The sequence below is a fragment of the Canis lupus genome, chromosome X, assembly GCF_011100685.1.
Source record: "Canis lupus familiaris isolate Mischka breed German Shepherd chromosome X, alternate assembly UU_Cfam_GSD_1.0, whole genome shotgun sequence".
Classification (NCBI taxonomy): domain Eukaryota; kingdom Metazoa; phylum Chordata; class Mammalia; order Carnivora; family Canidae; genus Canis; species Canis lupus.
This window is the reverse complement of record NC_049260.1, coordinates 107470801-107482876: the sequence shown is the minus strand read 5'-3', so window position 1 is coordinate 107482876 and position 12076 is coordinate 107470801.

The window sequence follows — 12076 nt, the reverse complement described above, 5'->3', positions numbered from 1 at the left end:
TTTTTCTTGAGTCAGTTTCAGTAGTTTGTGTCTTTATAGGAATTCACTTATAATCCTTGTAATTTCTACAAAATTAGTAGTGATGTGCCTTCATTCATTTATGATTTTAGTAATCTGAGTCTTCTCTGTTTTTCCCTTGGATAGTCTCACAAAAGGCTTGTGAATTGTATGGATATTTTCATTTCAAAGAAACAACTTTTCGCTTGGTTGTATTGTTTTTCTGATCTTTATCCAATTGGATTCTTCTTTTTTTCAATTGATTTCTTATTATATGTTCCTGTCTCATAATCTATTAAAATTTTATGTGCTAATTTTCATTTTTTATCTTTTGAAATTATATCTTTTGTCCTTATTTTTGTTTCCCTCAACTTTTTATTTTGAAATATTTCAAACCTCTAGAAAAATTGCAAGAACACTATCATGAAAACTCATGTACCCTTCACCTAGATTCATCTATTGTTATTATTTTTCCACATTTGCTTTACCTGTGTATGGATGTCTATATCTATACCTTCCTATGTAGCTATCTGAACTTTTTGATAGTTATAGTTGCAGATGACATGGCACTTCACCCCTAAATTCCTCAAACATGCATTTCCTAAACTCTAGGGCATATGCTCACATAACCATTGTATAAAGATCATGCTTGGGAAATTTAATATTGATATAATAATATCATTTAATTTGCATCCATAATCAAATTTCCCTAGTTGTCCCAATAATGTCCTTTAGAGCTGTTTGTATTTATTTATTTTGTTAAAGACTTTTTATTTTTATTTATTTATATTTTTTTAAAGATTTTATTTATTAATGAAAGACACACAGAGAGAGGCAGAGACAGAGGCAGAGGGAGAAGTAGGCTCCATGCAGGGAGCCTGATGTGGGACTTGATCCTGGGACTCCAGGATCACAACCTGAGCTTAAGGTAGATGCTTAACTGCTGAGCCACCTGGGTGTCCCTGTTAAAGACTTTTTAAAAAAGTATTTTTGTTTAATTATTTGAGAGAGAGTGAGCAAGAGAGAGAGCAGAGGGAGAGGGAGAAGCAGACTCCTCGCTGAGCAGGGAGCCTGATATAGGGCTCGATCCCAGGACCCTGAGATCATGACCTGAGCTGAAGGCAGATGCTTAACTGACTGAGCCATCCAAGTGCCTGTGTTAAAGACTTTTTTCAAGATTTTATTCTTAAGTAATTGCTACACCCAACGTAGGGCTCGAACTTACAACCCCGAAATCATGAGTTACATGCTCTACTGAGCAGCGGGGCACCCCTAGAGCTGTTTTTAAATCAGAATCCCATCGAGAATTAATCCTTGCCTGCCGTGTCTCTTTAGTCTGCTGTGATCTAGAATAATTTCACCGCCTTTTTTTTTTTTGCTTTCATGATATTGACATTTTGAAGAGTCCAGATCAGTTATCTTTCTTAGAAAGTCCCTCAATTTGGATTTGTCTGACCGTTTACATATTGGCAAGTATGCAACAGATGTGTCCTTAGGGCATTATATCAGAAGGCACTTGATGTCAGATTGTCCAGTTATTGTAATGTGAGGTTTGATCACTTGGCTCAGGTGGTTTTCATCAGACTTCTCCATTGTAGGGGTACCCTTCCCCCCTTGTAATTAGTAAGGCATCTGTGAAGCTATATTTTGAGACTGTGTGAACACCTTATTTATCCCTCAACCTGCTTTCACTCGACAGTTTTCACATCCACTGATGAATTTCACCCAAGTCAGTTATTACTGTGGTGGTTATAAAATGATGATTTTTCTATTTCTGTCATCTCTTCCACATTTGTTTTTATTTTTTAAAGATTTTATTTATTTATTCATGAGAGACACAGAGAGAAAGAGAGTGGCAGAGACACAAGCAAAGGGAGAAGCAGGCTCCATGCAGGGAGCCTGACGTGGGACTCGATCCCCAGTCTTCTGGATCAGGCCCAGGCTGAAGGTGGCGCTAAACCGCTGAGCCACCCGGGGTGCCCCATCTTCCACGTTTCTTAGCTGGAATTCTATAGATAAGAGCTTTCCCTTCTTCTCCCAACTTTTTTTTGAGCTTTTTTTCAGTATCTGTATGGACTCATGGGTTCTTTCTTTATTATTATCCAGTGTGTACAATTCATTCCTGTCCTTATTCATTTTGATGCTCAAATTATCCCAAATGCATCTAGTGGAGGCCCCTTCCCTCTGGCTCCTATGTCTTCATTACATAGTCTATTTCTGAGCATTTCCTTGCCTTCTGACATAAGAAGATATTCCAGGCTCCATTCATTCTTTCCTTGCCCTGGACAGAGAATGAGTCAGTTGTTTAAGGAGATCTAGCCCCTTTTAGGGGGAAGAGCATGGTAGACATAGACATGTACAGATCACCCTTCAGGAAAGAACTCATTGGGACACCTAGGGGGCTCAGTTGGTTGAGCATCCAACTCTTGATCTCCGCTCAGGTCTTGATCTCATAGTTGTGATTTTGAGCCCCACGTTGGGCTCTGCGCTGAGCTTGGAGCCTACTTTTAAAACAAAAGGAAAGGAAAGGACTTGCTGCCCAGGAGGAATTGCTGCCCAGCTGTAGGGAGTGTGGTCACTGGGGTGCCTCCAGCTGTCAGCTCCTCCAGGGTTCGTCTCAGATGCAGAACCATTTCACTTAACTGCATTCCCTTCCTGGGGCAACCCAGGTCCATTGATCATTGAGACTGTGGTATGAAGACCCGGCTCTTCAACTTAATGTAGGACCTTCTGTGAGGGCAAAATGCAGCTCCAGAGCTCCCTGCTGGGTTGATGGAAGCTTTCTTTCTCAGGCCTGAATTTTGTTTCTCTTCTCAATCCTGATTCCTTCTCCATCTTCATTCATTTGTTAATCCCTAGTAAATATCTTTCTTTTAAAAAATATTTTATTTATTTATTCATGAGAGACACAGAGAGAGGCAGAGACATAGACAGAGGGAGAAGCAGGCTCCCTGTGGGGAGCCTGATGTGGGACTCGATCCCAGGACCCCAGGATCATGACCTGTGCCAAAGAAAGATGCTCAACCACAGAGCCACCCAGGTGTCCAGCCTTGTAAATGTCCTGTACTTCAAACTCCATGCCAGCATTGTGTCCAGAGAACCCAACTTGAGGCATGTGGTATTTAGTATACAAGATCTAGGTTCTCTGGGCTCATTGCAACTGGGCTGCCATTGCTTCCAGGCCCTTTTAATAGACAGATAACTATTTTTAAATCATGAGTTAATGCTAATAGCTGTGTTTGATCTAACAGCACATGGTTCTTCCTCTCCTTTCCCCATAATATAGTTTGTATTTTCCTTTACCCATGGTGACAACCCTGACACCCAATGTATGTACTTGTTTCCAAATTACTGAATTATTTGCTCCATCTAATTATACACACAAAACAGCTTCAGAATTGTTACAGCAATATATTACCAGTCATAAACCTACTAAAATTTTTCAAGATTGCTTTACAGCTATTTTTAAAAATCTATATAATATATCCCACTGAAGGCATACAGTGAGAGTACCGTGTCAAAAGTTATTGGACTAATTTTTTTCTTCTGCTGAGTAGTTATATCTTCAATGTGCTGTGCAGTTGGGTTAGTTTATTTGTTTACATTGAATTTTAGGGCTTTTTTCCTCATTCATTTAAATCCATTTTTGAATATATAAAATATAAATGTAATCAACAGATAAGACATACAAAAATATACTCAGAAGAGTCCCATTGCCTTTTCTTGCATTCTTTTTGCATCTACTCCCTTTAGGTGATCAATTTTCTTAATTTCTGGTTTATATTTCCTGCAAAATATATTTTGCAGACATTAGCAGATACATATGTATCCCCTCCTCCCCTTTTTTTACACAAAAGGTAGCATACTGCAGATGGTATTTTGCATCTCACAAACACGATATAGTCTGTGAAGATATAATACAAGGTTACTTGAAAGTCGTTTTTCAACTGTTCTGCTGTCTCTATTTTTCAGATATTGGGTCTGTTGACCACTTGTCATGGTGCCCAACTTCCCATAAATGTCACAGATTTGGTTTGGGAGCTGATTGTCTATGGGGGTTTTCTTCTTGCACACCCACCCCTGTGAGAGGGGTTTCTCAGTTGCCTCAGGCCTGGCCTCTCAAGTTAGTCCCCAGCTCAGCTCAAGGATTCTTTCTATAAGATTTAACAGCTCTAAGACTCATATCCACATGGTACAAACTTATACATGGGTGTCATGTAACATAGAGTTTCCTGATTCAGCTGTTGCCGGAAGCAGGCGGGAGATCCTGGCCCCATCCTGGTGGGTAGGCGGAGATCTTTCAGCCATTGATCTCAGGGAGAAAGTGTGGCCTTGGCCTCACACTGGGATCCTGGTTCCAATCCTATATCACATATTGAGCAAGTCTGGCTCCATTGCCCCATGGACTTGAAGTCCTGGTCCCAACCCCTCATGGCTTAACCACTGTAGTTTGCTTTTCTGTTTGGGTCCACGCATTTGATTGTTATGTACTTTTATTTTTTTAACGATTTTATTTATTTATTCATGAGAGACACACAGATAGAGACAGAGACATAGGCAGAGGGAGAAGCAGGCTCCCTGTGGGGAGCTAATGCGGGACTCAATCCCAGGATCCTGGGATCACACTCTGAGCCAAAGGCAGATGCTCAACCGCTGAGCCACCCAGGCATCCCGATTGTTAGGTACTTTTAAATAAATCTTTAAAGACCTTATGGATCATTCCTGTGTGTTTGGAATAGCGTGGAGGAGAATTTTGTGTGTGTGTTTGCTTCACAATCTTGACATGAACCATACCTTCATTTGTTCAATGAATATTTATTGAGAACTACCATGTGCCAAGCCCTGGTCCAGGGTCTCCGGACATCCAAATAAATAAGAAATTGTCATAGTCAAAGCTCACATTCCTCTTACTTTATGTTTTATAATTAAAAATGTGTATTGTGTCCAGCAAAACCTTTCAAATACATTAGGATTGCTAGGATCTTTTGAAGGAGGGCTCACCTCACCGACTTCCTCCTCCCTCACCTCTACCTAAATATACACTCTCAAAATAAAAGAAGCTTTCCTATCGAAAACAAAAACTCACCTTGAGAAGAAAAGCTTTTCCTTTATTCCCTGAATCCTTCCACTGGATGCCAAGGGCAAAAACAAAAACAAAAATCAACCCTGCCACCCAGTCCGTACTCTGTATTACTCCCTAAGACCTCTTATGTAGCCAGGAGTCTTGGATTTTTTTTTCATGGTGCATTATCTGCAGGAATTCACTTGTGATGGTCACTCCTGGCTTCCGGGCAGACTGCTTACTTATGTGGTCACCCTCCCCACATTTGTCCCCTGATGGATGTGTCCTTAGGCCGCGCATGACATTTTTCCTGATTACAGTGTTTGCCGTCTTCTTATCCTCATCTGGAAATGCTAAAATTGGATGCATTTTCAGCCTCTGGTTCAACGCTGAGACAAAAGGCCTCCTCTGCTCTTTGATATTTTGCAGGCTGATGTGCTGACTAATTCCACAGCAGCTTTCCGTATGAGTTCAGTCACTAAATATAGCCGTGGACACTGTGTCTGATAAAGGCAAGTTAATTAAACATGACTCTTCAGCCATTAATATTGCAGTTGTTCCCGGCTGAAGCACCAACAATGTCACTGTAGAGAGAGCAGTTCCCAACAACAACACAGGCATGTTCAGAATATTAAGATGGCGCAGTCAACCATGTTTCGGCTCCTTCAGACCTGAATGCCCCTGAGAGCTGCAAAACATTTTTTTCTCCTCCCAAATGCGGCCTCCCACACTCAGGAGGGAGGCTGAGGCTGCAGGCTTATTTATTTATTTTTAAATATTTTATTTATTTATTTATTTATTTACTTATTTATTTATTTATTTATGAGAGACACAGAGAGAGACAGAGACAGGCAGAGGTAGAAGCAGGCTCCCTGTAGGGAGTCCAATGCGGGACTCGATCCCAGGACCCCGGGATCACGACCTGAGCCAAAAGCACATGCTCAACCACTGAGCCACCCAGGCACCCCGTTTTTTTGTTTTGTTTTGTTTTTGTTTTTGTTTTTGTTTTAAGCAAGACCGGAATAAGGAGTAAAGAAGAATAGTTCATGTATGTTGACTACCCTGTGCCTGGCGTTGTTTTAAGAACTTTACATGGATCGTCTCATTGAAACTTTGCAGTAACCCTATGAAGGAGGTAGTATATGATCCTGTCTCATAGATGATGAAACTGAAGTTTCACAGAAGTTAAGCCACTTCCTAAGGGTCATACAGTGACGACTCAATGCCACCCCGCTCAACGCCAAGGCCATGAATGCACCTGCCGAGGTGATCAAGACCCTCGTCAAGTCCAAGGAGATTAAGCCCAAGATTCCAAAGGGTGGCAGCTGCAAGCTCAATTGACTTGCCTACATTGCTCACCCCAAGCTAGGGAAATGTGCTGGTGCCCGCATTGTTAAGTGTCTCAGGCTCTGCCGGCCAAAGTCCAAGGCCAAGGCTCAAACTAAGGCTCAGGCCACAGCTGTGACTCCTGCTCTGGTTCCTACTCCAGCTGCAGCGTCGGCTCCCAACGGTGCCCAGGCCCCCCGCAAAGGCTCCAGTGTAGACACTTCTGTCTGCCAGTGTAAGGATGGAAGGACTGCTGTGACCCCTGGGCTTCTTCTGCATGGGTCTGCTGTCCTCCTGTGCTATTTGTACAAATAAACTTGTAGAAGGTTCTGGGGGAAAAAAAGTGGAGGTGGTGAGTATTTAAGCCCAGGCACTCAGACTCCACTGTGCTGGCATAGATAGATCTTTTTTTGTTTCCGTGTTCCTCATTGTTGCATACAATATTCTTTCTTAAGATTTTATTTCTTTAAAAAAAAGACTTTATTTATTTATGAGAGAGAGAAAGTAAAAGCAGGGGGAGTGAGAAGGACAAGCAGATTGCACACTGAGCACACAGCCTGACTGGAGCAGGGGGTTTGATCTCACCCGCTTGAGGTCATGACCTGAGCCCAAATGAAGAGTCGGATGCTCCACTAACTGATAACCCTCATATGATGTGCCCCTCATACAATGTTTTTAGAGGTGTTGGATCATGATTCACCATTGACTTATGTCATCGTTTGAGGGGGATGTTTGATCATAGATCAGCAGGATTTTCTTGAACCTGTCACTTTTAATAAATCAGTGAAGGGGAAGTTTAGAACTCTGAGAGGGCAGCCCGCAGATCTCAGTGGAATCACTTCAGTTTTTTGCTGTTGTTGGTTATTTTTCATTTCAAAATTTACATAATTATTTTCTTTATTATTGAAGTATAGTTGATGTTTCAGATGTACAACATAGTGCTGCAACAATTCTACCCATTACTCAATGCTCACCATGATAAGTGTAGTCACCATACAATGCTATTATAATATTATTATAACTAATTAGTCGATGAATCAGTATTTATTCACTTGCTACTACTATATGCTTAGCACTGTGCAATCTTCTGCAAAAGACTTAAAATTTTAAGGCATGACCGATGTAATAGAAAGTCCTCCAATGGCTTCTAAAGCAGGTTAAAATCTGAACCTTTTGCCATGACCTACAAGGCGTGGCATGTCTGGCCCTTGCCTCCCTTCCCCATCACAGCTCCTACCAGCTTCCCCCTCTCCCTGTGGTCCAGCTATACTGGCCTTTCTTTCACCAAACACAATAAACTTAGCTTACCTCAGGGACTTTGCACTTGCTTTTCTCTCTGCCCAGGACAATCTTCCTCTACAACCTCATATAGCTGGTCCCTTCCCATCAAGTCTTCTCTAAGCACCCGATCTCAATAGTACCCAGCCTCAGGTCATTGTCACAGATCTTCCTTTTATATTTTCACAGTGACTGTAACTATTAAAACTAATTTTGTTCATTTGCTTATTGTCTCTTTCTCCCCCGAGAATGTGAGCTGCACAAGGAGTTTTTGTTTCCTTCGTTCTCTGTGCTTTCCCAAATGCCTAGAACAGCCTCTGGCATCTACCAACTGCTCAAAAAAATATTGATTGAATGAATAAATGATTAAGTGCTAACTTACTTGTTACCCTGACATGTAAGTAAATCACAGGGGTTCCAAAGAAAAGGAGAGAAATGAAAGAAAATTTTATTTTATTTTAATATTTTATTTCTTTATTTGACAAAGAGAGAAAGGGCACAAGCTGGGGGAGCAGGAGAGGCAGAGGGAGAAGTAGGCTCCCCACTGAGCAGGGAGCCTGATGCAGGGCTTGATCCAAGACCCCAGGATCATGATCTGAGCCAAAGGCCGAGGCTTAACTGATTGAGCCACCCAGGTGCCCCTGAAAGAAAATTTTAAAGAGGAAGTCAGAGTTCAACTGGGAGATTGTTTTTTTTGAGGCTTATTTATTTATTTGAGTGAGAGAGAAAGAGAGAGCGAGCACATGTGTGCAAGCTGAGGGAGGGTTATAGGGAGAGGAAGAGAGAATCCTTAAGGAGAATCCTCGCTGAGCATGAAGTCTGATGCAGGGCTGGAGCCCAGATGCCCATGAATCATCATTTTTTAAAACCTATCTCTCAGTTGAGGGGCACCTGGGTGGCTCAGTTGGTCAAGCAACCGACTCTTGGTTTCAACTCAGGTCATGATCTCAGGGTCGTGAGATAGAGCCCTCCCCACATCGGCCTTGGTGCTAGGTGTGGAGCCTGCTTGAGGTTCTCTCTTGCCCTCTCCTTCTGCCCTTCCCTGCTTGTTCTCTCTCTGTCTCTCTCTCCCTAAAAATAAAAAATAAATCTTTAAAAAATAAAAAATAAGAATGATGATTCAGAGCTCATTTTCTTGTTTTTAGATATGATTGGTCTTTAACTGTGGTTCCTCTAGCTCCTCTCTCAGTTAATCATATTTAAAAAGCCTAAGTACATCATGAGAAGGCCATCAAACCAGAAAAGCTTCTGAAATTTTAAAGTAATTAGCTCTGTTTGATAAATAATATTTTTGGCATTTGAGTCAAAACAATTGAGAAATTGATAACTAGTCAGTTGTTGAAGTTTGAGCAGTAATGATTTCTGTAGAAAAATCTCACAAGGACTGAATGTGTTCAGGAATCGTAGACTCAAAGGCCTGGTGATGGTGGGAGCTGGGGGGGGTCAGGGGCTCCTGTAGGGAGGGCTTTGATAAACTGGGGTGTGCCTGCCCCCCCATGTGCCATGCTGCTGTGCAGGCCTAACATGGCCAGGTTTACCCCTTTATTTTTTATTTTTCCAAGAAAAGCCAGAAATCCAGATTTTTATGTGAGACTGCTTGATTTTTCAATGTTGGCAACTAATCTAAATAGTTTTAAAATACCACAGGGGCCAAATAAAACATGTCTACAGGCTGAACTTGGCTTACAGTCTCCTGCCCTGGCTTTCTAAAGTTCCTTCCAACTTCTCAAATGCCTTCAGTCCATGAAATTTCTTTTTTAAAGCTGACACATAATCTGGGTAAACATTTTAAAACTCTGATTAGCAGAGAAACCTTTTTTTAAAAATCGAAATAAGACATTGTTTCAAGTCAAATAAATTAATATTCACCATGTACTTGAGTTCTGACCAATATACTAGATGTTTTGATAAAGTTGTTCACTGTTTAATTAAGCGTAGAGCGGGGGAGCCAACAATCTAAAGAGAGAAAGCCTATGCTAGTCGGGATGTCTTAAAGCCAAGATGAGGAAGAAACGGAGAGACCAGCCTCTCTAAGTGAAGGATTGGTGTGAATTTATGTTTGGTGCAAGAACCAAAACTCATCCGCAACTTTAACAGTAAAGCTCTCATCTTGGTATTTGAGAAAATTTTAGTTCCATTGGAACAGACTCTTGGTTCATTTTTTATTTATTTTTATTTATTTATTCATGAGAGACACAGAGACAGAGAGAGAGGCAGAGACACAGGAGAGGGAGAAGCAGGCTCCATGCAGGGAGCCCGATGTGGGACTCTATCCTGGGACCCCGGGATCACACCCTGGGCTGAAGGCAGGCGCTAAACCGCTGAGCCACCCGGGCTGCCCTTGGTTTATTTTTTAAAAAGATTTTATTTATTTGACAGAGAGAGAGTGCAAGCTGGAGGAGGGGCAGAGGGAGAGGGAGAAGCAGACTCCCTGCTGAGCAAGGAGCCTGAAGTATGGCTCTATCCCAGGACCCTGAGATCATGACCTGACCCAAAGGCAGATGCTCAACCATTGAGCCACCCAGGCTCCCAGACTCTCAGTTCATTAAAGAAAGGAGACTTATACCAGCACCCAGGAATTTCCCATGCCCTCCAAAAGAATATTGAAATACCCACTCATCCAGGAAGCATACTGAATACTTCAACTATTACAATTACCACACAACTTTCTAGAATCAAAGTAAGCAGTTTCACATTAGCTTTTCTTAGATAGGATGGGATTGGCTTGGAATTTTGATGATAATATTAATTCCATTAGTGAAGTCAATTGTTTCCATATTACCAAACCATGCTAATAGGATTCTTTTTTCAGTTTTATTACTGAGCACAGACCATTGCAAAACATTGGGACCCCTGAAAACTGCAACCTAAAAATGTAATCAACCTTTGATTTTAAACTTAAAGGTTGACTGTGGTGATTTTTTTTAGCTCTTATTCAAAATGTTAGAGTAACAGAAACAAATGTTGAGGAGGATGTAGAGAAAAAGGAACCCTCTTGCACTGTTGGTGGGAATGTATAATGGTACAGTCACTGTGGAAGATAATATGGAGGTTTCTCAAGAAGTGAAAAATAGAACTATTCCAGGATCCAGTAATCACACTAATGGGTATTCAGCTCAAAAATACAAAAACTAAAAAAAAAAAAAAATACAAAAATTAATTCAAAGGGATACATGTACCTCTAAGTTTATAGCAGCATTATTTACAATAGCCAAGTATAGAAGCAGCTCAAGTGTCCATCGATCACCGAATAGATAAAGAGGTGGTGTGTATGTTTATCTATTTATCTATCTGATAGAATATTATTCAGCCATGAAAAAGAATTAGATCTTATCATTTGCAATGACATGGGTGAAGCTAGAGAGTGTTATGCTAAGCAAAATAAGTCAGAGAAAGATGAATACCATATGATTTCATTCATATGTGGGACTTACGAAACAAAAGAAATAAGCAAAGAAAAATGAGAGAAAGAAAGACAAAACAAAAAACAGACTCTTAACTGTAGAGAACATACTGCTGGTTATCAGAGGGGAGGTGGATGGGTTGATGGGGGAATAGGTAATAGGGAGGGCACTTGCGGTGATGATGTACGAAAGTGTTGAATCACTATATTGTACACTTGAAACTAATACAACACTGTATGTGAACTAGATTGAAATTAAAATTAAAAAGAAACTTTAAAAAAGTTACACTAACAATTTGCAAATAAAATTAAGAAAAATTCCATTTACAATAGCATCAAAAATAATAAAATACTAAGGAATAAATTTAACAAGAGAGGTATAAAACTTGTATTCTGAAAAGTACAAAGCACTGTACAAATTAAAGAAGACCTAAATAAGTGAAAGACATTCTCCTCATTCATGGAAGCAGAAGATTTCATATTGTTAAGATGACAATACTCCCCCAACTGATCAACACATTCAACGCAATCCTTATCAAAATTCCAACAGTCTTTTTTTTCTTTTGCAGAAATGGCAAAGCCCATTCTCAAATGCATATGTAATTGTGAGGGGTCATGCATAGTCAAAACAATACTGAGAAAGAATATAGTTGGAATACTAATACATCCCAAGAATTTACTACAAAGCTATAGCAATGGAAACAGTGTGGTACTGACATAAGGGAAGACATATGGAACAATGGAATGAAATCAAGAGTTAAGGAATTAACCAATACATCTATGATCAATTGATTTTTAAAAAAATTCATATATATATATATTTTAAAGATCTTATTTATTTATTCATGAGAGGCAGAGAGAGAGAGAGAGAGAGAAAGAAAGACATAGATAGGCAGAGGGAGAAGCAGGCTTTCCTGCAAGGAGCCTGATATGGACTTGATCCCGGACCCTGGGATCACACCCTGAGCCAAAGGCAGATGCTCAACCGCTGAGCCATCCAGACATCCCTA